The sequence below is a fragment of the Eurosta solidaginis genome, chromosome 1, assembly GCF_040869045.1.
Source record: "Eurosta solidaginis isolate ZX-2024a chromosome 1, ASM4086904v1, whole genome shotgun sequence".
NCBI lineage: Eukaryota > Metazoa > Arthropoda > Insecta > Diptera > Tephritidae > Eurosta > Eurosta solidaginis.
Genome location: NC_090319.1, coordinates 13,601,477 through 13,626,979, shown reverse-complemented (window position 1 = coordinate 13,626,979; position 25,503 = coordinate 13,601,477). Strand labels below are relative to the sequence as shown.

The window sequence follows — 25,503 nt, the reverse complement described above, 5'->3', positions numbered from 1 at the left end:
TTAAATTATACATGCATATGTGTTAAATATCGCTAACTCATGCTTAACATAAATATTGCTTTATAATTTCAATCTACACCCGGCGGGTCAATGGGTGAAAAATATATATGAGAACGATTTATTTAAAAACAAATTAAAGCGGAGTCATTGGTGCCGTTTGTTGTATCGCTGTAGTCGTATCCCTAACGTAACCCTATACGATACATTGTTATCGATTAATGGTGCCTTTACCTAAAAATCGTGAAAATTTTATAAAAATGAAGAAAACGCAATAAATTACAAACATATTCCACAAAAAATAAGTCTCCTAGTCATAACGTATCCAAAACAATTAATAAAATCTACAAAAAGTTATTAAATTCACCAACTCAAATATTTTTAGGTTATGGATATGGCGAAAAAAACCAAAAACCAATTGGTTGGCTACGATACGGTTACGACCTTAGCGTTACGATATGGCACCAATAATCGATTGCATTGATTCCCATAAGGTTGGTCGAATCAGCTGTTATAAGGTTACCGATACGGTTATCGATAACGAACCAATGTCTGCAGCTTTACGATTTACGCATGCGCAATTCACTTCAACAGCTTGCTTATATGTATTTATTACTTTGCTCTCGTCTTTTGTTGTTGTTGTAGCAATGCTCGCCCCACCTAATAGCCGCGACCGATCACAAATTGTCATCAATATCCTCTAACGGGAGTCCAAGGAAACTTGCCATTTCAACAGGGGTGGACCATAAGGAAAGGGGTGTTAGAGGCCTTGGTTCCACATTACAATTGAAGAGATGGTTGGTGTCATGTGGGGACACATTGCAAGCGGGGCATACATTTTGTATGTCGGGGTTGATTCTGGATTCACCGGGCAATTCCCGGCATAAAGGTCCGACGCCTGTTTATGGAATTCACCAAGGACCTGCTTGTGTTTTTTCACTTCATACGATTGGGTTCTCAGGTGCCGTATTTCCTCAAAATGCTTACGGAGATGACTCCTTAAGCCCCTAGGCGGTGCTGGTTCATCAATCAGATGTCTGTTGGGATGCCCAGGTTTCTGGGTATTCAACAGGAACTGTTTGGTCAGCATCTCATTTCTCTCCCTGATGGGGAGTATTCTCGCCTCATTATGGAGATGGTGTTCTGGGGACATAAGAAGACAGCCCGTGGCGATTCTGAGAGCAGTATTTTGGCAGGCCTATAGTTTCTTCCAGTGGGTGATTTTTAGGCTTGGCGACCATATGGGTGACGCGTAGCACGTAATCGGCTGGCTAATTGCTTTGTATGTAGTCATGAGCGTTTCTTTATCTTTTCCCCAAGTACTGCCAGCGATGGATTTGAGGATTTTGTTACGGCTCTGAATTCTCGGAACAATTGCGGCTGCGTGCTCACCAAAATGTAGATCCTGATCAAACGTCACACCCATTTTGGGGTGTAGGACAGTCGGTAGCGTAGTGCCATCGACGTGGATGTTCAAAATGGTCTACATTTGGGGCGTCCATGTTGTAAATAAGGTCGCGGAAGATTGAGTCGATGATAATGCCAGGCTTCGCGAGGCGAAAAAACTGGAGAGATCAGGGAGGTAGCCGTTTATTTTATTGCATAGCGCATCGATCTTTGGGCCTGGGCCATTATTGTGCAGTCATCGGCGTAGGAAACGATTGTGACTCCTTCCGGTGGTGAAGGTAGCTTAGATATGTAGAAATTAAACAAAAGTGGGGATAGGACACCACCCTGTGGCACCCCTTGTTTAATTCTCCTTGGTTTTGATGTTTCGTTTCTAAATTGCACCGATGCCTGCCGACCACCCAGATAATTTGCGGTCCACCTTTTAAGACATTGGGGAAGGGTAGACCCTTCCAGGTCCTGCAGTAACGAGCCATGGTTGACCGTATCAAAAGCTTTTGATAGGTCTAGCGCAACGAGTACTGTTCTATGGTGGGGGTATTGATTTAAACCGCAATTTATCTGGGTGCCAATGGCATTTAGCGCGGTGGTAGTGCTATGGAGTTTTCTGAAGCCATGCTGATGAGGGGCTAGCTGCAAATTTGCTTGGAAATAAGGGAGCAAAATGGCTTCAAGCGTCTTTGCCACTGGCGATAGGAGAGATATCGGACGATACGACTCACCTATGTTAGCTGGTTTCCCAGGCTTTACTAGCGGGACCACCTTGGCCATTTTCCATTTCTCAGGTATGACAAAGGTGGAAAGAGACAGATTGAAGACATGCGCTAAATATTTGAAACCCTCTTTCCCTAGGTTTTTAAGCATCGGCATGGCTATGCCGTCTGGGCCCGACAGCACTTTGTCGCCAAAGGCGATGGAAACTTTGTCTTTGTGCTTAGTCGGATTCGATAGGGACTTTACGGTGGACCAAAGTTTACCCACACCGGTATAGAGGTTACAACCTCTTAGGTGCTCCTCCCATTTCGCCCGCTTGTGTTCATCCACAAGCAATCTGATGCGTTGGTTTATATCCCTTATTTGGGGGTCGCCTGGATCAAGCTGTCTTATAAGGTCACGTTCTCTCGCTAAGTTTGCGGCCTCCGCCGGGAAGTGGGGCCGGATTTCGGGAATTCTCCCGGCGGGAATGAAATGTGCCGAAGCGGATTTAATGACCTTACGGAAGGCACGCTCCCCTTGGCGGGCATCAGTCGGTATAGGGAGGGCAGCTAGGCGGCTGTCTGTAAAGGATTTATATTCTTCCCACTTTCCTTTTTTGAAGTTTATGAAAGTGCGTTTTTCAGTGACGATGAAGTCGGCGGTACGCGAAATAAGTATGGGCAGGTGGTCGGATGCCAATGTTACCATCGGCTGCCAGTTGACGCAGTTTACGAGTTCTGCGCTCACGATTGAGATATCTGGCGAGCTGTGACAGCTTCCTACCATACGTGTGGGGGCGTCTCCGTTTATTGTGCAGAACGTCGTTTCTTCTATTTGATCCGCCAACATCTCACCCCTACTGTCCGCCCGCAAGTTTGAATGCCATAGATCATGATTGGCATTGAAATCGCCTAAGATAATGCGATTGCCAGTGAGTAAGGCCCTGATATTAGTGCGGTATCCACTGGGGCAACAGGTGGCAGGAGGGATGTAGATGTTGATGATGTTTTTTAGGTTTGCATCGGCTGACCGGACAGATAGGCCTTGACGTTCTAAGACATTGTCCCTGCGGTCGATGCCAGGATCAAATATATAATATTGCACAGAGTGGTGTATGATAAACGCGAGACCGCCTCCATTTCCGCTCTCGCGGTCTTTCCTGTGGACGTTATACCCAGAGCAGGTCTGCAATGCAAATCTTGCTGTGAGTTTAGTCTCTTGAATCGCAGCAATGCGGATGTTGTGCCGCTTCATGAAATCGACTATCTCCGTAATCTTCCCAGTTAGTCCATTACAGTTTAACTGCAGAATTCTGAAGTGCATAAGGGGAGACGTCGCCACTCTGGGGGTAAGTGACGGGTGACTACGCCTGGGTTGGGGAAGGCCAGGACGCAATTGCTGTTGTGGCCCTAGGACTGGGCGTCCTTGGGCAAGCATTGGGGTACCCGGATGATTTGGGTTTGGACCTGGCAACATGGCGCGATGAAACCCGTCGGGTGGTTGCCGTCGCGGAGACCAGAACATCTAGGAAAGTGGCACCACCCAAGGCAGGAGCTGCATTGGGCGGATGTCGCAAACATATATATTCTGTGCTGGCAAATGTGTAAACGGAGGTAGGGACTAAGAGTCTGTTTCCCTGACCTACACGATTGCTGCCGGAAAAGAGGGGGGAGAAGACGGGGGCAGGGGCTGTTGCTCAGCATTGCTTCCGACTCTACTACGAAGATTGTAGTTATGAGTGGTAGCAGCTGTTTGAGTTGTTGGCGCCGTGGGGCGCGAGCAGCAGCGGGTACTTGTTGTGGCTTGCTGAGCAGCGGGGCTGCTGGAAGGTAGTGGGGCGGCGCTTAGACGTAGACTACAGGACGCCCTTGGGCGTGAACAGCAAGGAGCCACAAAATATTTATAAAAGTTACGTGGACGTCGGGTTTTGGGATCAAGCCCAGAACAACCTGTCCGATGCAACCATCCCTTGCACGAGACACACTGAACAGAGTATGACCGTCCTAAAAAGATTCTTTTCCGGCAGATGCAGCAAAACAATTTCTCAGGACCGGGGTCAGGAGACGGACCCGGATTGTATTCGATGGCTTCCCGGAGTAGGAGAATATGGAGCAGTCCTGCTGCAAGGAGCTGCTGGGAGGATGACAATTTGTGGGAGGGACGAAACAAATTAGATGGGGTCACACTGAAATGACAGTCCTTGGTCGGAAAAAATCCCGAGTCGCTCCGGTACATAGAACCGACTGCCTTGGGAAGCGTCTTTTAATGTTCGTGCTCTCTTAAACTCACCATTTTAAGTTTAGTTAACCCATGAAAAGACTTGACATTTTAAATTAATTTATCTCTCTTCGCAATCATTTAACTAAATAAAAAATATTACGCTGAGTCGCACAAAATCACTTGTTTCGTGTGAAGATGACTGCGAGTATTTCATATTTACAATAAAACTGTAAGCAAAACCTCTCCCTACTTTACACGTAAAAACAGTGACTCTCTGCAGTGACTTCGTATTGCACACAATTTTAACTACGTCACCGAACTGAACCAAAGCTAAACATGTAATTGAACTGTCGTAAGTCCCATATTTACGTACTGCGCGATAGTATGTATAGTAGTGACCTTCCCTACACAAGCTATTCATATTTCATATATGCTTATTAAGTCAATTGGTAAAAACCTTACTGACTAGATTATAGGTTAGCTTAGTACTAGTTTAAGAATTTTAAAGCGAAATTTACTGAGATAAGTATTAAGACTCAATGCGTGCCTTAAGGGCGAATTAATGGTGACTTATAACCATGAAGCCATAACCAGATAAAACAGCTGATCTAACCTACCTTATGGAAATCAATGTAATCGATTAATGGTGCCATACCATAACGCTAACGCCATACCCAATCAATTGGCTTTTGGTTTCTCGCCATATCCATAACCTAAAAATATTTGAGTTGGTGAATTTAATAACTTTTTGTAGATTTTCTTCATTGGTTTGAATACGTTATGACTAAGAACCTTATTTTTTGTGGAATATGTCTGTAATTTTTTGCGTTTTCTTCATTTTTATGAATTTTTCACGATTTTTAGGTTAAGGCACCATTAATCGATCACATTGAGATGGTAATGGATATGGGTATGGTTACGACTATGGCGTTAGGGTTAAGGAAGTTTAATTTGGCTTTTAAGCAGAGACATTGTCATGGCAAAGTCCAGATCAATGATTCTGGGTAGGCGCTTAAATTCTACAAGATCTCTTAAGGTACGTCCACACCGGTAACGAAATAGCAAAGCTGTATAACAATTGTTTTAAAACAATTGCAACTTGTTATAAAACCAAGTTATCTAATTCCTTTGATCTTTACCGACAACCTCTGGGTAACATGTAATCTGCTATAAAAACAGACAAAAAGTTACACAACATCGTGTTATATAACATTTTTCAGTTGAATTTCTAACAAGTTAGATAACATTGGTTATATAACTGTTTGTAACACGTTTTGTTACTGGTGTGGACGCACCTTTAGAAGAGGTGCGAAACTGATGTAATTCGAACGCAGCACTTCCGCACGCAGCGGAGTGTACTGTGAAAGCGGAGATCTCAAACAGTCAATGGCACCGGAAATTATGTCAAAAATAAACATTACCTTTTAAACAAAACGCCTAACTTCAAGTTGGCAAGACATTGATAAGCATGCATCTACCATTGTAGGGTGGCAGGAGATTAACAAAGTGTAGTGATTGAAGAGCAAATCGTATGAAGTTGCGCTGAATTCTTTCAATTCTTAAAGAGTATGAAGAGTATATTGGATTCCAGATAACTGAAGCATACTCTAGCTTTGAACGCACTAGGGCTTTGTATAGGATTTTCCTGTTATATGGGGAATTGAAATCCTTAGCATATCGTCGCAAAAAAGCTAAGTTGGTATATGCCTTTGCTCTAAGAAAGTTTATATAATTATCTAAAGTAAAAGAGTGAGTCAAAAATTACGTCAAGATCGCGAAACTCATTAATTGACGCAAGAGTTACATTTGAAATCGAATACACGAAAGAAAACACATTCATAGACTTAGTATATGTTAAGTGACAGCATTTACTAATATTAAGTCGCAGGATACACTTCCAGCGGTGTGTGTGTGTGTGTTCGTAAGACAGAAATATGGTGTTTTTTTCAGTAGGGCTTTGTGAGACCTTTACTTGACTCTGGATTGACTGAGCGTTACCTCAGCCTTCGACAAAACCCACCTCATAAAGTTACTTTTGCCGTGGTTGGGACCCTACATTCTCTTGCAAAAACATCAAAAAGTTAAAGTCTCACTAACATTTCGAACAAGATCTTGATTATGTCATCCCACTGAAGTTCGAGCAGTGTTGTTACTCAAAAGTTATTGCATAACATATTATCAGTTTGGAATCAAATGAAACTAATTAAGTGTACGCTTTGTTCTTTTCATAAAAATACAAAGCTAATATAATACGAAATTTCTATAGAAATGTCATTTTAAAAACGTGTATAAATATTTTGTATTTTTCATCATTAAGCGCATTGAAATTTTAAATAGGCACTTCTAACCAAAAATTTACTCAATGTTAAATGGGTTGAGTGAAAAAAAAAATTTACGTTTTATATAATTCAAATGTAGAAATGTTTTTATTGTTCTAATCCCTGGAAGGAGACTGTTTTGCTTATTTTTCATTCACACCACACAATTATGTATAAATAGCGTCCACAAAATTGATCTTGGTGTAGTTTGTACTTAAAAAGCGGTGGAAATAGTCTTGTTAAACTAAAATGTATCTAAGAAATTATTACGCTCTATTGTTTGTCATACTTAGCTGCCGTTGGACTTCTACGAATTCGGAATATCGCATTATAGATGGCGATAATAGCAATATAGGGGATAGTCCACACTTAGTATCAATACGTTATAAAGGCGATCATATTTGCGTTGGCTCATTAGTCACTTCGCAGAAGGTGGTTACATCTGCATTTTGCATTGGAAATCGCGTTAAAAATTTAGATAAGATGAGGAGAAAATTAACGGTTTCAGCTGGTGTAACGGATTTACGTGATATACCCACACATGGACAAACTCGCAAAGTGCAGGATATATTTAGTCCACCTAAATTTAATCCTGTAACAGCGCATTTGGATATAGCTGTGTTGAAAGTGGATGAATGCTTTGATATGGGCCCAACAATACGAACAATAAGCTTTGGCCAGTGTACATTTGAAGAAAGAACGCGAATGCAAGTTAGTGGATGGGGTTGGCCGATTGTAGTACATGGGAGGCCTTCGAATATACTCCAAACTACTGGCTTGACTTCAATACCATATGATAATTGTGCGAGGTTTTATCGTAAGGCAGGAATAATTTTAACAGCATCAATGATTTGCGCTTCTCGTATTAGAGCTGATGTATGCGTTGGAGATTTTGGGGCACCAGGCGTTGTGGATGGAAAAATTTGTGCGGTGGCATCGTTTAATATAGGATGTGCGGACCCGGATTTTCCGAGTGTTTTTACAGTTATAACTAATACAGAAATTCTAGAGTTTTTAAATGATGCGATATGGCAATGATGTCTTAATTGCCGAAAATTATTATAAATCGACTACTGAGTGGAAAATCACCCTAACTCGGCAGAACGCCCCATTTCAGAACTTTTTTCATACACGCTGCAGCTCACGTCAAAGCATATAGAATTTTTCTCAAATAGAGCTTTCTCGAAACAACAGCTAAGATATGGTGATATTCCAATCAGCAGTCGCAATGGCAAATATTTCTTTTTGTGTTATTATCAAATAAATGCTTATAATTACGATTAAAAAAAATATTTTTGATTGTTTGCAATGATAGTGTTGTTTGCACATACAAATGCCTTAGGTTGTGAGATCAAATTTTATTCTTAGCTTTAAACTTTCCTCGTTAATGATAAGATAAAAAGAAAATTGCGGAATAAGTACTTTATGGCCCTGGCAATCTCCGTATAAAACAGCTGATGCAATCAACTTTATGAAAATCAATGTATTCTGTTATTGATGTCATAGCATAACGGCTCAGTGATAACCATGCCGTAGCTAAGCTGCACTTTTGGTTGAAGTACATAGCTGAACCTAGTCTAGCAGTTCACCAATAAATAATTATTTTCTGTCCATACTCAATAAATCACTTGAAATAGGGGCAAATATGAAAAGATGTTTGGAATATTTTCTGCTTTTAAAATTTGTTTATGAAGAAAAAACTTTGAAAAGCTACACTTCAACTAGCTAAACAGTTTCATTATGCCAAAACCATACAGATGGTGGAGGTTTATCAGCTAATTGTTACTTTTTTTCGCTGCTATGCCATTTCTACTTCTAGCGCAGTATGTTTTTGACACTCAACCAGAGAATTACAAAAACAAAATACATGAAATGCGTGTGTTTGTTTGTATGTATGTCACCCTGCCGCCACGCTGTTATTTTGTTATTTTTGTTTATCTGCACATTCGTATGTTCATTTCATTCGCTCGTTCACAATAGTGCCCTATTTTTGAATATGCAACACTATACAACACTATCAATCAGGTCGACAATTACCTAAGCGGTTTCAACTGAAAGCGCTTAGCTAACTCAACTCGATTACTTTTTATTGTTGCTTTCCATGCAATTCGGTAAGCTAGCTAGTGTTTTAATTGTACTAGTTAGCAACGAAATACAGCTATTATAAGAAAGAAACAGCATGTCATGATCCGATACTCCTGCAAACGAAAACTGGTCATAATGAAGCACGTCGGAACTGTTGGATGTGCATATCAAGTCTAGCATGCTAGGTTTGCAGTTTGGTGAAAACCGAGTGGGAAATTTATTAACAACATCCATGCCAATGGAGTTTAAAGTATCTCTTAATTTCAAAGATCGCGAATCGTTGTTAAGCATATCAACATTTAAGTCCCCACTTACATGAAATCACTTATCGGTTCTAACTCGATAGTTAGTCGTGAACTACTTTTCAAATTGTGGATTAGGAAACTACCACAACAAATTCATTTAACTTCTTCTGATAATGCGAACAAAGAAGAATATATTATTTTAGCAGACAAACTTTTCGAATTACTTAATAAACCACATTCATCTAAATCTTCTGCTATAGCAAGTGTTGAAAACAATGCACTTGAACAATGCATTAAAACTTAACACAATTGACTTCGGCAATTTTTCAAAATTTAAATAAAATGATAAATGATAACAATGAATTACGCATCAGGTCTAGATCAAAAGAAAGAGAGCTATGTAGATCTAGATCCAGAAATATTTCCAACAGAAGAAATTTTAATGCATCAAATAATATTTGTTGGTATCATAGGAAATTTAAAAATAATGCTCTTAAATGCATTCAACCGTGCAATTTTAATAAAAATAATAATGGTAATTTAGAACAAAATTCAATGGAGAAATTCGCAAATGTCGGGACGATTATTATTATAACTTAGTCAATAAATCCAAAGGTAACCCAAAAGAAGAGTGGAAATTAATAAATGAGATTATTGATAAAAACACAAAAAATCAAGATTCTCACTTTGTTTTACAAAAAGGAGGCGTTGATATTTCTGTTCCCATAGAAATAGCTAATGATTTTAATGAATACTTTACTTCAATTGTGAAGTTAAACTTTCCGCCAAATGCGACATCCCCTTCCGATTGTTGCTCTGATTTTGGTGTAGCTAAAAATTCTTTCAGAAGCAACAGCTTCTTTTTTGAGCCAATCTCAGGATCGGAAATTTTAAATGCAATAAAATCTTTGAAAAATAGTAACTCTTCTGGTCATGATGGCATCTCTAACGTTATGTTAAAGAAAATCTCATACAATATTGTGTTTCTACGGAAGATGCTCTTTCGGACTTCTGCTCTACTATATACAAGGGTATAGACTCGAAAAAAGATTATGCTGGGCTTTTTGTGGACATTACAAAAGTATTCGATATGGTTAACCAGGGCCGTCTTTTAAATACGCTTTATAATTTGGAAATTCGTGGGTTCTTATACAATTGATTTGTGTATTATTTAGAAAATCGAACCCAAAGAGTTAAAATAGGCAACACTCTTAGTGAATCCAAAGTCATAAACTCTGGTGTACCACAAGGATCGGTTCTTGGTGCCACATTATTCCTTATCTATGTGAACTTACTATTTATTCAATCTTTTAAGGGTAATGTCAAAGCTTTTGCGGATGACCTAGGAATTGCATACAACTCAACGGATCCTTTAAATTTGATAGCGGATCTTAGCCACGATATACACATACTTCGGTCATGGTTTGCGGAACATAAACTGGTTGTCAGCAATAAATCCAAATTAATGTGTGCTTTAGTCCAAAACTTCAAGAATCGCCAGAACTTAATATAACTTTTCACAGTGCAATATGCAAACATAATATCCTATATAGTAATAAATGCTCCAACCATCGATATGAGAGCTCTTTTAATAATAATACAGCATGTGACTCAAACTGCTTTGAAATTGAAAAAGTGGATAGTTTCAAATACCTAGGAGTCACAATTGACTGTAACCTAAACTGGAATGAACAAATCGCAACTCTAAGAATATACTTACTTTCATCCAATCATATATTTTACCGTCTCAGAAAATGCGTGTCAAACCATACACTGAAAACAGTTTATTATGATATATTTCATTCAAAATTAGAATATGGAATAAGTTGCTGGGGTGGAGCTCACTCCAATGAAGCATTTGAAAAACTTCGCTTAGGTCGGACCATACATCTTTACTGGGTTCCCGGGCATAAAGGGATAGAAGGCAACGAAAAGGCCGATGAGTTGGCAAAGGAGGGTGCAACACTCGCTGAGTCGACGATGGACGTCCCAATCCGCTTGGGAGAAATCAAAAGGACTCCTCTCGCATATGATCCATAAAGCAGGAAGGGAGTGGACAAAAGCGCGGGGCTGCAAAATTTCTAAGATCATGTGCAAAGCATACGATATTAGACTCACAAAGTGGCTCATATCTCTGAAGAGGTAAGACTTAAGGCTCACGATGGGCATACTGACTGGACACTGCCTTCTGGCGTCACATGCTTATAAGTTAGGCCTCGTAGGTAACAGCAAGTGCAGGAAGTGTGAGCTGCAGGAAGAAACGGTTGAGCACGCTCTGTGTTCGTGTCCTGCGCTCGCCAGGTCAATTCTCCAGCTATTAGTGGCGGCAGAGTTGCCAGATCTCGAGGCAGCAATTAAATTGGGTCTTAGAAAACTGCTAGTATTTGCCAAGAGTACGGAGTTATGCTATAACTATGTCCTTGCACCTGATTGGGGTTCTTCCGTTTGGTCGTCGAAAAATTCTGGTAACACTATGGACATATTCAGTCTATGTGAGGTCTTTATTGGCCGGCCAATTCAACCTAACCTAACCTAGTAAAAGAGCAAGTGGACCACGTAATTGATATTGGAAAGTCACGGTATATTATGACTCCAGTGGTTCCCAATCCATGGCGCGTTCTCAGAGGTACCCAACTATTTGTTGCGATGTTATTAGTATCTACAAATTCAATTACAATTACTATACACTCGTGCGTATAAAAATTGTCTAGACCCCAACCCGAATATAATTAATCTAGGCCAACTTACTCAGAGTAATAAGGTTTTCATTTCATTTCATTTCATTTATTAGTCTATGATTTCATTAATCTTACAGACTAGATTTACATTCATTCAACTTAAATGCTAATAAATTTATTTTATACATAATACGAATAAAGTTTAGCGCTAAAGGACGCTCTCGGGAGTGCGAAGTCAAGCTCAAGGCTAAAAAAGATGCTGTTGTATTCATTGAGGGCCCTAGAGATAGGATCAAAATTGTGATAATTAGCTCCGATAACTTTCACGTGGAACGGATATTGGGCACGAAGGGTTCTGCTCGGGACATTGAAGCCAATTTGCGCTAGTAGTTCCGGGCAGGCAACCCAACCACATATAAGATCATGCACAAACAGCAGAGATTGAATATAACGTCTGGCCGCAAGCGACTTCTTGTTTATGAGGGCACAGCGGGCGCGGTAAGAAGGTAATGGTTCTAAAAAATTAAGCGGTTGGCGTGCGAATCGAGTGAAACTTTTCTGTACTCTTTCCAGTCTTTGAGAATGAGAGGAATAAATTGGGTTCCAAATTATGGAAGCATATTCCAGCTTTGAGAGAACTAAAGAATTATATACAATTTTTCTGGTGTATGAATCTTTGAAAGATCGCCCATATCGCCGCAGAAAAGCCAAATTGGAATAGGCTTTAGGTAGATTGGAGCTAATATGATTCGCGAAGGTAAAACCAGAGTCAAACATTACTCCAAGATCAACGAATTCCCTGACGCTAGAGAGATTATCATCAGCAATTGAATATGCGGTATTAATCATATTGAGGTTTCTCAAAAGCGTCATAAAGAAACATTTCTTTATATTAAGGCGTTGATTATTTATAATGCTCCAATTAGTTAATCTATTTATAGATAAAAAGTTACTTTTTGCGTGGTTGGGACCCTACATTCTCTTCAAAAACATCAATAAGTTAAAGTCTCATTAACACTTTGAACAAATCTTGATTATGTCATCCCACTTAAGTTGGAGCAGTGTTGTTACTCAAAAGTGCTTGCACTGCTCCCAAGTCTGGTTATGTGGCAGTATACAATAGAACATATTAGAAGTTTGGAAACAAATGAAACTAATTAAGTGTACGCTTTGTTCTTTTCATAAAAATACAAAGATGATATAATAAGAAATTTCTATAGAAATGTCATTTTAAAAACGTGTATAAATATTTTATATTGTTTATCATTAAGGGCATTGAAATTTTAATTAGGCACTTCTAACCAAATATTTACTCAAGGTTAAATGGGTTGAGTCATGATTCAATTACTAGAGGTTTGTTCTCCAATGATGAAAAATTTAAAAACCCAGACGGGGTTCTTTTACGAAGTAAGGAAAACGGGGAATAAATCAATTGCCTTCAGCGAAAATTGTAGTAGAAAAGTACTTTTAGTAGTATATTAGTAATGATAATAAATTTGTAAATACCAACAGATTTTGGAGGAAATAATTCATTTTCTACTAAATATTTCGCGAATTGGTTTGGTCATTCTTTCAGAATTTGTTTGAAGAATGCCGTACGTCAGAATTTTTTTCAAAAATGCAAAATTTGTTTCTAAAACTCCCTATCTGAGCATAAGTTCAATGCATTTGGACATAAGAGGGAGTTAATGAAAAGCATTGACAATGACAAATCCTGAAATGGGAAATTTTTGAAAAATTTTTCGGGATAGGACGATTTCGAACAGGCAGCCGACATTGGGTGATACTCTACTCAGCAGCCGCAATGAACTGACAAAAAAAATAAATAAAAGAAAATGGCTTATTGTCTTAAAACTTTATATTCCGTCCTTGACTTTGACAGAAGAGTTAAGCTTTTGCGCGGTCCTCCTACACAGGGAGTATTCACCTTTTTATTCTGAAATTTCGGAAAGCTCTTTTCCGTTAAGTATTCACGGAAGTGTTCCGGATAAACCGTTAATTTAGAATATTCGGAACACGTTCGTTCGATACTACCTCACGAGGTCCGAATATATCTATATAACTATATATATAACATTCCAAATATAAACCGATTTCAAAAATTCTTAAATGGAGATGAATGTTCCGAGCATACGAAATGAACATGCTCAATAAGTACATTTCGTTATGGCATCTCCATTATTTACTAATGACATTTTTACGTGAATCGATTTACTAGTCGAGTTTTTGACGTTGAACTATAAATTTTGAATTGGTTTAGGTTTCGTATGTTCATAGGTTTACGAAAGTGCCCGATTCCTTGGTGTCCGCATTTTTCATACAATTACCTATGTTCAGCCACACTAATAGATCATGGTATAGTTAATAAATTCCTCATAAAAATAAAAAAAAAATGTTCTAAGGAATTATGCAGTTCAGTACTTATCGGGTATTTGGAAACTGATTGCTTTCTATTTCTACCACTAATATTTTTTGAAAAATCGCAGAGAAACAACACAGTTAACGGATGTCAATTCGATTTGGGAGCAAAATGGCTGCAAGTGGGAAGGAACAAACGAGTGCACAAAGGATCAGACGATCAACGGTTTACGATCATACCGTTGTGCCAGGCGATCCCATGCTTCTACGTAATTACTATCTGTGAGAGCCAAATATTTTACCAATTGTTCGGCTTCTGTCGACAGTTAGGACTTCAAATAATGGAATTTTTGTGTAGCTGTAAAATTAGTCTTTTGATCGATGGAACCAGTAAATAAATCCCTAAAATAGATGAATGTTTGATATGTTCTAGGTTTCAGTTAGGCGTTCAAGAATGTCGCTTGTTGATCAGCCAACTTATTGACCGAATCCGTAGTCGATCATTTAATAAAATTCCGGATGAATCTTTAAGGGAGCCGTCAAAAACCGGCCCTTAGTCAAAGTACTATCGTTCTTAATAAAAGCATGGTATGCTAAATAAAAGCTATTTGACGTAGACACATCAACCTCCTTTTCTGGAATCAACTCAATATGCCCCAATTCTAGATACTCGTGCAAAAATGCAAAATTGCAATTTGGCATCCATACTATTGAGACGTAAACTAGCTTGTGGGCTTCATATCGGCTTTGAATGGATACTTGACCACATAAGTTCCATCCTCAGTTCTTTGAACTGTTGAAACGAAGTGTTTTTCTACGTGATAATTTTCGCCGATTTTGCTCTTTGATGCTTGTTCATTGTCTATTTACAATAGGGATCAAATAAGGTGATAGACACCTTGAAAGGCATGACTTACTGAAACATGTGATGGATATTTACCCTCCGACGAACAGGAACCAGTTATCACCCATCCGAACACGCTATTCACAGCGTTCAAAGTTTGATTGGCTATCTGCATATTTTCACCTGTTAGAATCTTCCAAAGCTGATCAGAACCAAGGCTCATATCTATTGGACCAGAAGTACCGAACGTTGGATCCGCTAGTGATGATTTTTTAAGTTGATCACAAGTCTGTTTGCATAAATTGATCGGATGTGATGGTAGTGTCGAAGTTAACTTCTGGAGAATACGCGCTTCTACATCAAAAATATTTTCGTTTTTAGAAGATTGTAATGTACATCAACACATCATCACGCTGTAACACAACAATCACGCTTCACTTCGGGAAGAAAGCCCTGTTATTGGAACACGGGCATGTTTCAGCATTGCACGAATCAACTGCACAAAGTCCTCCGTAACGAATGACGCAGTCGACCCAGTATAAATCAGTATTCGACAATTTACATCGATACCAAATTGATCTTAAACAGTAGCAAGTAACGTAGGTAAAATTGTTTGCGAAGGAATTTTCGCTTCTACAATGGAATGGTTGCTTAAAATATGTTGAAATTCAATCTTTTGACTACCTGTTGTATTTGATACATTCACTTCGCTTAGATTCTCAAGATCTTTGGATTGGCTGTTAAGTTCATAATGTAATAATGTATGATGAGAAGAATTGCAAACACGAAATTTTACTGAGCTCAAGCACTTATTAAACTGGTGATTGATGCTTAGACAATTATAGCACAACTTCATGCTTTTCACAACATATCTTCTGGCAATAACATGAAGACCTTTGAATTTAGGGCAATGGGTAAGTATATGTATGTACATCTGTTCATTGCATTGTACAATGATTATTATACCTCCCTTTTGACGAATTAGCAAAATTAACCACAGCTGACCGTCAACCTGTTGAGTGTGCAGCAGATTGGCATGCTTCCAAAGCATCACATAGGCGAACTAAAAACATCATCATCCACCTTACCAAGAAGTATATGGATTAGCCATGGATCTCGTTGATTGGAATTGGGAGCGTTAAGCCCTCGAATAACCTCATCTGCTCCGTCTGTTATTTTTCTCAAAGTATGTGCATTCGCCGTGTCACAAATTGGGAGGGGTTTAAAACGATTGCACAAAGGATCGGACGATGAACGGTTTACGATCACACCGTTGTGCCAGGCATCCCACGCTTTTGAGAGCCAAATGTTTTACAAATTGTAAGGCTTCTTCCGAAAAGTAGGACTTCAACTCATGAAATTTTTGTGTAGTTGTTAATTACGTATTTTCATTGATGGCACCAGTAAATAAATCCCTAAAAGAGGGACAATCCTGGTAATTGCCGGAAAAGGTAGGAACTTGAATCGTAGGTAGATGAATGTTTGATATGTTCTGGGTTTCAGTTAGGCGTTCAAGAAATGTCGCTTGTTGATCAGCCAACTTATTGATCGAATCCGCGTTCAGCGCCCATGGTAATTCTCTGGTTTAGAACAATAAAAACCCTAAGCATTTTATGCTGAATTTGACAAATTTTATTTTCACGATTTACTAAGGCAAAGCCGCCACGATATTATGAGCGCTAAAGTATATTAGCTTTTCTTTATTTGTAGAAATTATCAAAAAGGTCCATAGGAAATAAACATAAGTACATAGATATGCATTAAGAATATTATAAACAATAGGTGGACTGTAAAATCAAAAAAAAAAAAAAAATAGTAGCGGTAGCATCATCCGATAGCTGCCCTTGAATACGTATGTACATATGTATGTTCCTTTGTTAACCTTTTGGTATATGCCTGCACTTAGTAAAGGAGCAAGTGGACCATGTATTGATATTGAAAAGTCACGGTATATTGTGAGTTCAGTGGGTTCCAACCCATGGCGCGTTCTCAGAGGTACCCAACTATTTGTTACGACGTTATTAGTATTCTGCGGTTCCCAACAATAACATATCTACAAATTCAATCAAAGTTACTATACACTCGTGCGTATAAAAATTGTCTAGACCCGACCCGAATATGTTGGAGATAGGCAACCATATGGGCTGATAAACATTATAAACTTAAGAAGTATAGCAAAATAATATATTTTATAAAGATTTTAGAATATTTAATACATTAAGCGAAAACATCAAACAAGAGCAAAATCATCATAAATCATTCAAAAGAAAATGTATAGTTTTTGTAAGAAAATAGCAGATCCAAAAAATTTTGTAAATAATATCAATGTAATTACCAGTAAACCTATTATTACTAAATAAACCAATCTATCGATCAATCAATTAATGTAGGCCAATATACTCAGAGTAATAAGGCTTGATTTATAGATAAAAAGTTACTTTTACCGTGATTGGGACCCTACATTCTCTTGCAAAAACATCAAAAAGGTAAAGTCTCATTAACAATTTAGTTACGTTCCAATGACGCGTGAACCAGATACGGATATAAACTTAACATCAAGTGCAACAACAAAGTTGTGATCCTGATATTTATCTGGTTAAATTTCTGATCCGTATAGCAGTTCTGTTCGTTACGTTTTCTGTAGGGGATTTTTTGACAACTAACCACTTTTGAGCTGGTAGCACTCATGGCTCAACTATATGGTTGGCTCATCTCTACGGCAACAACATACCTTTGTTTGTATTGTTGTGATTGTCAAAATCAACGTGTTGGTGTTAGACGAATGGAATGGAATGAAAACATAAAACTTAGCAGCTCTTGTGTGTAGTAGCACTGAAATAAATACGTGTATACATAAAATATTTCGCGATATTAAAAAGGAAAAACACGGAAAGAGTAAACAACTTGAAGAAAATGTAAGGCAAATAAATAGTTTGTTTACGTGCGAAACTATTTAAATGTTAATAATTCTAGCGGTATCTTCAATTTTTATGTACGTTTCTTCTTCTTATTTTCAACAAAACAGAGTTTTATATTATTGCTGCCAGCTCTCATAAAGTTGATCCAGATCGTTCCAATGAGATTTGATCGTGAGCCAGAGCTCGATAACTCAATGGAACGCTCCTTTTGAACAAGATCTTGATTATGTGTCTTTGATGGGGATGTCTCGCCTTGCACACACCGGCGTCATCCCAAAACGTCGACTCGTAGGTGCTTGCACCCTCCCCCCACATTGGGGTGGAGCCTCCTCGCGGTGACACCTGGTAACGCTTCGGCGGCGAATGCGAGCGGCGACCCGTTTCTCCTCCCTTCAACCAGATTTCCCTCCTTCTCCCATCTCCCATCCGCACTCCGTTTCCCCTGGGCGAAGTTTTCCTATAAACAGGTACTATTTTTAGTTCAAGACCGGCCTAACGTGGCGAAGATTCACACCCTGAATAAGGTGCCCAAGCTTTGCTAACAAATATGGCGGATCTAGAGAGGACAACTCGATAAAACCCGAAATTCCGAGTGTCATCCGAACCGTACTCATGGGATGAATGGCACTACCGTAGTGTGTCCTATAACGGTGGCCTCCAGATACTTGACGCCCTCTGGTTGTAATTAGTCTTGCTGGGATATTGGGGGATATGTCCCAGCTGACCTACCTTCCCCGGCTAAGTGGTGCCGCTCGAAAACGTTTCAAGCGATTATTGGCCAGGGGGATTAGCTACAATGAAGCCAGGGGACTTGCCAAAGAACCCTTGGGATCGGTCCGTGGTGAGGGGTCAGCCAAGAGAGGCCGCTCAGATAGCTGGACTCCACCAGAGAGAGAGCCCAAAAAGATGTCGCTGCCCACAGCTGGCAATACAAAAATATTGTCAAAACCCGTGGAAAGCTGTGCATCAAATGTCGAGGCAACCATGCCTCCCCATCGTGATGCAACAGCCAAACAGTCGGCAACTTTCAGGGATGTCCTGAGTGGGGTAAGGCTGGGCATTATACCTCACGACTATCCAGCCACGGTCTGGTCTTCAGGGGAACTGAAGGCCATACTGGGAGAGGTGATGAGCCAAAAAGATGGTGCTATAAAGCTCACCTTTAGCGGTTGCACACCTCACCCAGGCTGGCTTGCTATCATCTGCAGGGATGCAACCACCGCGGAGTGGCTAAGGGCTATCGCCCCAAGCCCCATTCCATGGCAAGGTGCCAAGTTGAAGGTGGTATCTGATGCGGATATACCACGTCGCATCATTCTCGTGGGGTACTTTAAGGAAGAGGAATGCCCCTCAAACGACGACATCTTGAGATTAGCTGAGGCCCAGAATGTCGGCTTGAGTACCAGGAACTGGAGAATCCTCAACCGGATTCGAAAGTCCACGGTGGCGGAAGTTACTATAGCCGTCGATCCGTTGTCTGCGGAGCTATTAAAGCAACGCAATTACTTGATGTTCTGTGTGTTTGACAGGGTCAAGTTAAGGCCAAAAAACAAGCCATCCCTGTCCCTGGTAAATATAAGTACCAGCGGCAGTGACAATAAGGGTGAGGGGGATGATACGGTTGACGATGACAAACCGTGCTGTTCGAAGAACCACAATGTATCTAGTAGGCATTTACCTACTGAACAGCAGGATTTGCCGAGTCAATCGGACACCCCCCAAAAACCTTCCCAGGCCTTCTGGGTCTAGTGTTGGCCCACAGAGGCCAAACGAGGCAGCGACAGTCCGCCAGCCTGTCCCCCAAAACCCGGCAACAAGGCAACCACTTCGTGGGAGCCCTAATGTCAGGAAAGGGAACAAAAAAGGACGAGGACGAACGGCTGAAGAAGCCGTAATATCGCTTACCAATAGGGCAAGGAAGGTGACTACACGTGGCCGCAAAGCCCATAAATAGTGTCTCCCCTGCCTCTCAAAATCCCAAAGGCAAAGACGTCTGAAATGCCTTCAGGTGAATCTTCACCATGCCACGGCAGCCTCAGACGTCCTAATTAAAAAATTTGCAGAAGAAGGTCTGGGAATAGCCTTCATCCAGGAGCCCTGGATTCAACACGGTGCCTGAACAGTACTGATGGTAAGTTAATTTATGCCACCAGTTCTCGCCCAAGAGCGGCGATGCTTTTAAGCAACAAATTAATGTTTCTTCCACTCTTAGAGTTTATGACGGCTGATCTCGTAGCAGTTTGGGCTAATATTCCAACCCCAAGAGGCGAACAAGAGCCAATCTTAGCCTCTGCCTACTTTCCGTGGGAGGAAGAAACGGCCCAACAACCGAAACTATAGCCCTCATCAAATACTGTCAGCAGAGTGGCACACCATGTATCCTCTGATGTGACGCAAATTCCCATCATACAACATGGGGTAGTACGAACATCAACAGCAGGGGTGAGTACGTCCTTGAGTTTATCAGTAGTAATAATATAAGCATTATCAATCGAGACAATGAACCCACCTTTGTAAATCCTATTAAAGGGGAAGTTTTAGATCTTACTGTGTGCAGCCATAATATAGCCAGCACCTTCACTAACTGGCATGTTTCAGGAGAGGAATCAATGTCGGACCACAAACACATTGCATTCGACATTGGTCACTTTCCGGAACACATGCCAGCTTTTAGAAATCCCAGGAAAACGAACTGGGAGCTTTTCCGTTTTATTATTGAGGAAACTGGTAACAGCTTACAGCGACCTATAACCACCGTGCAGGAGCTTGAGAAGGAAGCTGAAAAGCTCCACTCAGACATTAAAACAGCTTTCAATGAGAGTTGCCCCCAAGGAAAGATACGTACACAACGTGATGTGCCTTGGTGGAACACAAAGCTGGGGTAGCTAAGATGCCAGGATAGGAAGCTATTCAATAAAGCGAGAGCTACGGGCGCTCTAACATCATACAATAAACAACTTAGGAAATCTAAAAGGGCTACCTGGAGAGAACACTGTGAAAAGATTAATGATCTTCCAGCAGCGGTTCGACTACAAAAAGCCCTTTGTAGAGATCACAGAAATGTAATTGGCACGTTGAAAAAAACAGATGGGAGCTACACCACGCGGCCGGAAGAGACGAGCAAACTATTACTCGAAACACACTTTCCTGAGTGCACAGCAGGCTATCAATCACCACCTATAATGGCAGATTTGCCAACCATGAGTGGTAATGAAAAAAGCCTAGCAACAAAGCTCACCACTGTGAAACGAGTGCAATGGGCTCTGCCTAATTTCAGCCAGGCATGCTTAACGAACGAAACGATATCATTTCGTTACGATAATCAACGTTAATAAACGAAACGAAATGACTTCGTTTCGTTTATTAACGTTAAGAACGACAAATTAACGTTAATTTGACGATCTTAACGTTAATAAACGAAACGAAGTGACTTCGTTTGCTTTATTAGCGTTGATTATCGTAACGAAATGATATCGTTTCGTTCGTTAAGCATGCCTGATTTCAGCCCATTCAAGTCACGAGGATCGGATGTGGTCTACCCTTGTCTGTTACAGCAAGGAATAAAGCATATAGCCCAGTCCTTTCCACTTTATATAAGGCATCACTACTGCTCCGCCATATCCCGAGCAGGTGGGCAGAGGTTAAGGTAGTATTCTTACCAAAGCCAGGGAAACCCGAGCAACTGCCCTCGTCGTATCGACCAATAAGCCTGAGCTCGTTTCTCCTAAAAGATATGGAGAAAATATTAGATCAGCATATCAGGGAGGTCAATCGAAATAAACTCCCTCTGTGTAGGAATCAGTTCGTCTACCAGTCAGGGAAATCCACGGAGACGGCTACTCATAGTCTCACGGTAAAAATCTAAAAGGCTCTAGAGTCAAAAAATATAGCCCTCTGCGCTTTTATTGATATATCAGGGGCTTTCGATAACACAACACATCAAGCTATCGAACAAGCTATGATTGACAAGGACATAAGCCTTATAATAATACGATGGGTGTTGTCCATCGTAAAGAGTAGAAAAATCCATTTGGAACTGGGAGAAGCAACTGAATCAATTGCGGCCACAAGAGGCTGCCCACAAGGAGGTGTGCTCTCCCCTCTCCTGTGGACCCTGGTCATTGATGACCTCCTTCAGTTAATGAAAACCAAGGGATTTGACACACAAGGATATGCATATGACCTAGTTATTTGCATCACAGGGATGCACGAAGATACAATATCAGATCGCATGCAACAAGCCATAGAGGCGTGGTGCGATACCAAAGGATTGTCTATAAATCCTAACAAAACTGTTATAGTATCTTTCACCTGGAGAAGGAAAGTATCCATCGCAGAACCATCCCTGGGTGGTACAAAAATACAATTCTCAATGGAGGCTAAATATCTAGGGGTCACACTGGATAGAACCCTCACGTGGAATGCTGAATTGGATGCTATCCTAAACAAGGCAACAAGAGCTTTCTTCGCCTGTACTCGTCTCTACGGCAAAATATGGGGGATTTGTCCAAAAATGGTATATTGGACATTTAATACTGTCGTAAGGCCAATAGTCACCTACTCTTCTCTAGTTTGGTGGCAGAAGGCCACGCAAAGAAAGGCAACGGCTAAACTAAGCAAACTTCATCGATTTGTTTGCGTTGGCATAACGGGTGCGATGAGAACCGCGCCTGCTGACGCACTTAGTGCTTTAGTGGGAATACCTCTCTTCCCTATTCTGATAGAGAAAGAGGCAACATTAGGTGCACTAAGACTTCCAAATATTTCTGAGTTGAAGGAAGAAAATATATAGGGCATATGAAAGTAATAAGAAAATTCATAGGAAATCCCTCATTACAACTGCGTGACGTAATGTCCCCTAAGCTCAGAATCTCACTGAACTTTGAAGAGTCCATTGTGGACAGGACCCACTGGGAAATAGAGAATCCTTATAACGACCTTGACTCAGAGGTCTGGTACACGGATGGATCGAAATTCGATGACGGAAGAACAGGAGCTGGCATCTATGGGCCAAACTTCAAAAAATCGATACCAATGGGATGTTACCCCACCATATTTCAGGCAGAAATTCATGCAATAGAGGTCTGTGGTAGAGAATGTCTGCGGAGAGGCTCAACATCGAAGAGCATCTACATTATGTCGGACAGCCAGGCGGCACTGCGTGCCTTGCAATCCTACACAGTTACATCTAAGCTAGTGGACGAATGCACTGAAATCCTTAATGCCCTGAGAGCCAAAAACAAGGTTTTGTTGGGATGGGTTCCCGGAAATCAGGGACATGAAGGTAATGAACATGCAGATTACCTAGCAAAGCAGGGTGTTACATCAGCATTCTATGCTCCAGGACCCTTTTGTGGACTCACAAAAGCGCACACCAGGGAAACTATAAGTAACTGGGAAACAAAACAATTCAGACGTCACTGGATTGATTGCCCAGGGCAAAGGCAGGCCAAACTGTTTATACTTCCGGCAACGAAAGTATCAGCCAAACTCATTAACCTAAGCCTCATTAACCTAGATACATCAAGAGCCTCTAGATACAAAATTAGGCTGAAAGGTCTTGCACAATAGATCTGCACAAAGGTCGCAGTGCTTCCAGACCTATTAATAATAATAATAATAATGTCATCCCACTTAAGTTCGAGCAGTGTTGTTATTATATAAAATTTATTGCACTGCTCCCAACTCTGGTTATGTGGCAGTATACGATAGAACATATTAGCAGTTTGGAAACAGACGAAACTAATTAAGTGTACGCTTTGTTCTTTTCATAAAAATACAAAGATAATATATAGCGAAGTAATTTTAATTTTAATTTAATTTTAATTTTAATTTAGAATTTTTCATCATTATGGGCATGGAAATTTTAATTAGGCAGTTCTAAACAAAAATTTACTCAAGGTTAAATGGGTTGAGTCATGATTCAATTACTAGAGGTTTGTTCTCCAATGATGAAAAATTTAACAAGTAAAGGTGTCTAAGTTCGGGTGTAACCGAACATTATATACTCAGCGTGAGCTTCAATTGCACATTTCATTTCAGATAGATTACTTTTCTACATAACACGTGGCACCGCCCGTCTCCCCAATTCCTCTTACAATAAAACTTGATAAGTGAAATATCATTGATTCAAAACTATTTTTTGCTAAGTTATAGGTTACTATTCTAGTCTACGACCCTTTTAAGCCTTTTAAACTTGTTTTATATCTACGTTGCCGTGTTCTTTAACCGATCCCGTCCATTTTTACTACACATATTTTCTGCTATAAGGAAAATATGTGTACCCAATTTTGTTACGATATGTAAATTTTTCTTCGAGTTATGGCTCCCGAAACATTGAAAATTGCTTAGACAAAAAAGGGGCGGTGCCACGCCCATTTTTTCAAATTTAAGTGTTTTCCAATTTAATGTTATAATTTAATTTAGAAAGTAAAATTCTCTTGATACAAAGCGTTTTTTCACTAAGATATAACTTATTTTATTCGTCCACGACCCTTTTAAAAATCTTTTATATAACCGATTTCGTTAATTTTTCTTCAAAGCATTCCTTATAGTACAGGCAAGCCCAATTTTGTTACGATAGGTTTAACGATTTTTGATTTATGATTAATATTTGCAAAATTGATTTTATCATAAGTAGGCGGTGCCACGCCCATTTTAAACATTTTTTTCAAATTTTTATCAAGAGTCTCAATATCAGTCCACATGTCAAATTTCAGCATTATGAGTGTATTATTTACTAAATAATCAGGTTTTTTGTGTTTTCCAATATATAAAAATATATATAAAGTGGGCGTGGTTATCATCCGATTTCGCTCATTTTCAATACCAATCTATTCTGGGTTCAGATAAGCTCGTGTACCAAATTTGGTGACGATATCTCAATATTTAATCAAATTATCGTGTTAACGGACAGACGGACGGACGGACATGGCTCAATCAATTTTCTTTCGATACTGATGATTTTGATATATGGAAGTCCATATCTATCTCGATTCCTTTATACCTCTACAACCAACCGTTATCCAATCAAAGTTAATATACTCTGTGTGCAAAGCATATTATATAATATTTCGCGAATTGGTTTGGCCTTTCTTTCAGAATTTGTTTGAAGAATACGTCAGAATTTTATTCACAAAAACTAAATTTGTTTCAAAAACTCCCTATCTGAGCATAAGTTCAATGCATTTTGGCATAAGAGGGAGTTAGTGAAAAGCATTGACTGTGACAAATCCTGAAATGGGGAACTTTTGAAAAATATTTTGTGATAGGACTATTTCGAACTGGCAGCCGACAAGGGGTGATACTCTACTCAGCAACCACAATGAGGTTGTTGCTTTATTTAAGGCAGCCCGATCTCTTATCCTGATTAGCTGGCCCAGAATCTTCTCGCAGCCTATGAACCGGCAAGTGAACAGCTGGCGAAGTCCAGCGAGCTAGCCAATCCCACTTGCGAAGTGGAAGGGGGGAGGCCGTCATGGCACTGGTCACCTAGCGATTGCCGAGGCAACGGACGCCGCCTCTAAGGCTATCACGTCCGTGTCCAAGCTAAGAGATGGGGCTCGCCGCCATACGGCCAACCGACCCCTTCTCCTCAGTCCTGGCTCCAGCCGTAGACCGATTCATCAGCTAAAGGGGCTACCCTTTGGCTGTGCCGCCAAGGTGCACTTCGCCTCAGCGCACGGAGCGGTCTAAGGAGTTCCGGCCGGTACAACTCCGCGTCCAGCCCTGCCGTCG

General features: G+C 40.2%; 1 protein-coding gene across 1 annotated transcript in view; it reads right to left on the bottom strand.

The window, feature by feature from the left end:
- LOC137249390 (RNA helicase aquarius) overlaps nucleotides 1-25,503 on the bottom strand; it is an 83,682-nt gene that overhangs the window by 43,899 nt on the left and 14,280 nt on the right. The gene's annotated exons all lie outside the window — the stretch shown is intronic.